Below are 5,614 nucleotides of genomic sequence, written 5' to 3'. Positions count from 1 at the left end.
TAACTCCACGAAAGTAGGATTAAGTTAATTAAGGCACTCTTTGTCTCACTCGAAAGAGTTTTCAAAGGATTTTAGAATTAATCTCCTTTAAACCCATAAATTTCATGGATTGGGCTAGCTAGGGAAAATCCCAAAATAGCTTGAATATGAAATCACGAACTAATGAATATACTTTTTATCATTGTTAATTTCTAATCGAATTTAATTACTTGCCATTTTGAATATTGCCATATTTGAACTTGCTTACTTCAATTTGATGCAATTTTAGTTTAATTAATACATTGTTGAATAGAATATTAATTTTGCACATTTAAATTGCATATCCCATTACCCATTAATTTACTACTTTAAATACTTCGATTTAGTCAACTTTTATATCAAAAATTCAATCATTAACACGACTCCTCGTGGGATCGATATTTTTCTATACTACTTGTATGACCCGTGCACTTGCGGTTGGGATGCATCAAGTTTTTGGCGCCGTTGCCGGGGAGTTGTTTGTTTAAGATTGAATTCTTGATCATTTTAGTTGTTTTTTAGTTTTATCTCTATTATCTTTTCATTTTGTGTTTGTTTGTTCTTTTTCAGGTACTCTTAATCTTTTATGAGAAGAGCTAGAAGCACAAGTGATACATCCTTATTATTCAACCACAAATTGAGAAATTTTGTAAGGCCAACAAGAAAGAAACCAGAAAAAGAAAAGAAGCCTTGATAGAAACTGAATTAGAAGCAGACATGGCTGATGAAAGAATTAGAATTGGTGTTGGTAATGCTGGAAATGATCAAAATAATGAAAATGCAGCCCATGGTGAAGAAGTTGTTAATGCTAACGTGCCTAGGGGAAGTATGATGGATCATGCTTTTCCACGTTTTGATGACTTTAGACAGTCCATAGCAAGACCAAGGATTGATGCAAATAGTTACAAGATGGATTTTGGAGTCCTTCAAATGATTCAGAATTCTCAATTTGGGGGTCATCCTTCTGAAAATCCACACACATATCTGAAGAAGTTTGCTATGATTTGTGACATGCAAAAACAACCTGGAGTATCTGATGATGCAGCAAGGCTAAAATTGTTTCCATTCTCTTTGAAAGATAGAGCATTGGATTGGCTTGATTCTTTACCTCACAACTCAATTACAAATTGGGAGCGACTCAACGATGTATTTCTTGCCCAATACTTTCCACTGAAAAACTCAAGAGTTGAGGAATCAAATGATTGCTTTTAGACCAAGAGAAGATGAGACTCTTTATGAGTCATGGATGAGATGGAAGGAGTTGGAGAGACAATGTCCACATCATGCCATTCCCAAATGGATGATAAACCAGAATTTTTACACAAACGTCACTCCTGCTATCAGAGGGATCATTGATGCTCAAACTGGAGGGGAATTCATCATTAAGCATGAAGATGAAGCTTATGAGTTATTAGAGAAAATAGCAAAGAACAGTCATCTATGGAGTAGTCCAAGAGGGTCAACTCCAACTCAAAAAGGCAAGTTGTTGGAATGTATGAGCTTGATCCATTCAACATGATCAATGCCAAATTTGATGCACTCACTAATGTCCTTGCTAAGAAAATGGAGGATTTAAGTATGCTAGTCAGTTCATCATCATGCTCTGGAAGTTCTCAACAAGTTACTTATGCAGAAGGAACAATGAGCTGTGGAGTAGATTATCCTTCATATGCTTGGAGGAATCATCCCAATTTTTCATGGGAGAATCAGCAAAATCAAGCTTCAACTCAGAACTTTCCATCACAACAACAAGAGCATCAATACCAACAACCTAGGCAACCACCACCTAGTTTTCAGCAAAAGAATGCAAATACTGCACCTTTACCAAGACAGCAAGAACAAAGTTCCACCACAGAGGCTTTATTACAACAAATTCTTGCTAATCAAATTAAGCGTGATGAAGAGTTGAGAGAGATGAAAGCAAGGCTGGAACAAATGCAAACACACAATAGGATGCTGGAAAATCAGATTGCACAACAAGCATGCTCATCAAGTACCAATTCTATGGGGAAACTTCCTAGTCAAACAGAAAATCCAAGGGAGCAATGTCATGCCATCACACTGAGGAGTGGTAAAATAGTGCATACTGAGAAGAGTGAAAAAGCTGAGAAGAGAGAAAATGAGAAAGATGTCAAGGGAGATGAAAAAGGGAGTGCAAGAAAAGGTAAAGAGGAGGTTGGAGAGAAAGAAGAGAAATATATACCTCCAGAGCCTTACAAGCCACAGCTTCCCTTTCCACAGAGATTTCAAAAAGCCAAGCTTGATAAGCAATTTGGGAAGTTCTTAGAGGTTTTGAAGAAGCTATATATAAATGTGCCTTTTATCGATGCTCTTTCCCAAATGCCTTCTTATGCTAAGTTTTTGAAAGAAATTCTCTCAAACAAAAGAAGACTTGAAGATTATGAGACTGTAGCCTTAACTGAGGAATGCAGTGCTATCCTCCAAAGGAAACTTCCTCCAAAGCTCAAGGATCCAGGGAGTTTTTCAATTCCATGCCATATTGGGGAATCATGTTCTATAAAAGCTTTATGTGATTTAGGGGCTAGTGTAAGCCTTATGCCCCTCTCCATCTATGAGAAGCTTAACATGGGAGATCTTAAGCCAACCCACATTTCTCTTCAGTTGGCAGACAGATCAATTAAATATCCAGAAGGGATCTTGGAAAATATACCACTGAAGGTTGGAAAATTTTACATCCCAATTGACTTTGTCATTTTGTACATAGAAGAGGATCCTCATATACCAATCATTTTGGGAGGCCTTTCACAGCTACGGTGGTGCTTTGATTGACGTGAAAGATGAAAAGCTTACTCTTAGAATCGGAGAGGATCAGTTAGTCTTCAATATTGGCAATGATAAGAAGAAGCAACATGAAGATGTAGACTCTTGTTTGAGAATTGATATAGTTGATGAGTTAGTAAAAGAGCACTTTAGAAAGAGCTATCCGAAGGCTTCTCTTGAAAGTTGTCTTATCCATGAAGGGAGTATCAATGATGAAAATCCAAAAGAGGCTGCATTTGCACAAGATTTGAATAGTAATCCACCTTGTCCTATGGCACCAATCTTTCAAGTTGAGCAAATGGAGAAAAGTGAAGTAAAGCAACCATCTCTCAAAGAAAAAGATGCACCAAAGGTTGTCAAGAAAGAAATGGTCGGATTTTTAGACAAAGCAACAAGGATCTTCTCATGTGATGGAAAGAAAATGAAGTATAGATTCATTGAAGCACCTATTGGAAACAGAGGCAACAAATTCCAATTTTAGCCACCATGAAACATGAAAAGAGTCTTAGCTAAGGACTATAAATTAGCGCTCTTGGGAGGCATCCCAAGTCCTTTTATTTTGCTTTTGTTGATTTACTTTCATTTTCATTAATTTTGTTTTTATCTTAAATTTCCTCAAATTCAATTTTTGACATTATTAAATCTTGTCCCTTGTAGATGTATATCAATGAAGAAAGGCTGGTGAACTATTGGGAGCTGCAATCTGGTTATTGCAGAGGAAAGTGCAATCTGCAGAAAAGGAAAAGTCTGCAGATAGATTCTGTCCTTGAGCTGCAATCTGGTTTATGCAGAGAGGAAGAAGAAATTCTGCAGCAAAGAGGGTGTTTGCAGCAGATGGCTTGTGTTTTTGGTGAGGTTGGGTGTGAGACTTTTAAGTATGTGTGATTTTAATCTTAATATGGTGGTAAGTGAGTCATTTTTGCAGTTTTGAGCTTCTTTGGGTTGTAGGATTCAAGGTAAAAATGCTGCATTTTCTTGGCAAAACTTGGAGACTTCATTTCATCATTTGTGGTTAGATGCAACTTCATGCAAATTTTATGGAGTTTTATGTGCTAAATGTTGATTTGCAGAATTTGTCTTAAAATGGCATAGTTCTCAAAGGTCTTTTATGTAGGATCCATTTTTACATGCTTGTGTGATGCCTTTTTGATATACTTTGTATATATTGATGTGTTTTTGGTGAAACTTCTCATGGTTTATGCTTCATGGAATTATATTTCCTCATTCTAGGGTATTTTTCACACTTGCAATCCATGTTCTATTGCATTCTTGATCTTGCTAACTTGTGCATAAGCAACTGCATAGCTTATGCAATCCTGCATAACCACAATTCTTGCCATTTTCCACCTTTATTGCAAGTGCATAAGGAGAGTGCATAGCTTATGCATACGCATAACCTCATTTTGTCAAATTTCATATCTCACAAAACTTGCATAAGGTGAGTGCATGACTTATGCACATTTGCACAACTTCAAATCTGCATTTTCTCTCTGCGAAATGCATAAGCGAGTGCATAACCTATGCATACGCATAACCAAAAACTCTGAATTTCCACTCGCGAGGGGTGCATAAGCAGAGTGCATAACTTATGCACTTCTGCATGACCAGAAACCCAGAAAAATCAAACTTGCCGAGGGGTGCATAAGGAAGGTGCATAAGTTATGCACTTCCGCATAACCAAGAACTCCAAAAATTCAAACCTGCCGAGGGGTGCATAAGGAAGGTGCATAAGTTATGCACTTCTGCATAACCAAAAACTCTGAATTTCCAATTCTGCCAAGGGGTGCATAAGCAGAGTGCATAGCCTATGCACTACGCATGACCCTAAACTCCAAAAATTCAAACCTGCCGAGGGGTGCATAAGGAAGGTGCATAAGTTATGCACTTCTGCATAACCAAAGACTCTAAATTTCAAAACCCACCGAAGAGTGCATAAGGAGAGTGCATAACTTATGCACTTCCGCATGACAAAAAAAAAAAAAAAAAATGCAACCCTTATTGCCACTCATGCAGAACTGCACGGCTTATGCACCCTGCTTATGCACATGTTCTGGAAAAGTTAAAACCTGCTGAGACTTGCATAAGGAGAGTGCATAACTTATGCACTTCCGCATGACACAAAAAAAAAAAAAAAAAAAAATTTTTGCAAATATTTTACATAGCCTATGCAACCCTTATTGCCACTCATGCAGAACCGCATGGCTTATGCACCCTACTTATGCACATGTTCGAAAAGTTAAAACTCTGAGACTTGCATAAGGAGAGTGCATAACTTATGCACTTCCGCATGACCAAAAAAAAAAAAAAATATTTATGCAAATATTTTACATAGCCTATGCAACCCTTATTGCCACTCATTAAGAACAGCACGGCTTATGCACCATACTTATGCACATGTTATGGACAAAGACTTTACTCTGCATAACACATGACCTCTTATGCATCACCATTATTCCTTGAATTCTCATCTGCTCTATACCAGGTAACTCTTTCCTTTTGCTCTTAAATTTCACAATTCCTGGTAATTTCTCTTTACTTTGAATTTTGATAATGCACTACTTGAGACATTGAGGACAATGTCTAATTTTGAGTTTGGGGGTGCACATTCATTTTGATTTTTGCTTCATTTTTTTTACATTTTGAGTATAGGAACATCTCATCCCATTTCATTTACATATATTGTAAATATTTTACATATACATCCATACATACATATACATAACACATTTACACACACATTATACATCACTTAGAAATTATACACTTTGCACACAAATAGACTTCTTCCATTTAGTTAATGCATTGCTCATTTTTA

At 36.8% G+C, this 5,614-nt stretch overlaps 1 non-coding gene across 1 annotated transcript; it reads right to left on the bottom strand.

Moving 5' to 3' along the window:
* Nucleotides 1-1,200: 1,200 nt before the first annotated feature.
* On the bottom strand, nt 1,201-1,308 carry LOC131183641 (small nucleolar RNA R71). Its single transcript, XR_009151681.1, has one exon. It is a non-coding gene; the product is annotated as a small nucleolar RNA R71 (small nucleolar RNA).
* Nucleotides 1,309-5,614: the final 4,306 nt, after the last annotated feature.

Source organism: Hevea brasiliensis, chromosome 9 (assembly GCF_030052815.1).
Source record: "Hevea brasiliensis isolate MT/VB/25A 57/8 chromosome 9, ASM3005281v1, whole genome shotgun sequence".
Lineage (NCBI taxonomy): Eukaryota > Viridiplantae > Streptophyta > Magnoliopsida > Malpighiales > Euphorbiaceae > Hevea > Hevea brasiliensis.
Note: the sequence above shows the minus strand (reverse complement) of the source record. Positions and strands in the feature narration are given on the sequence as shown.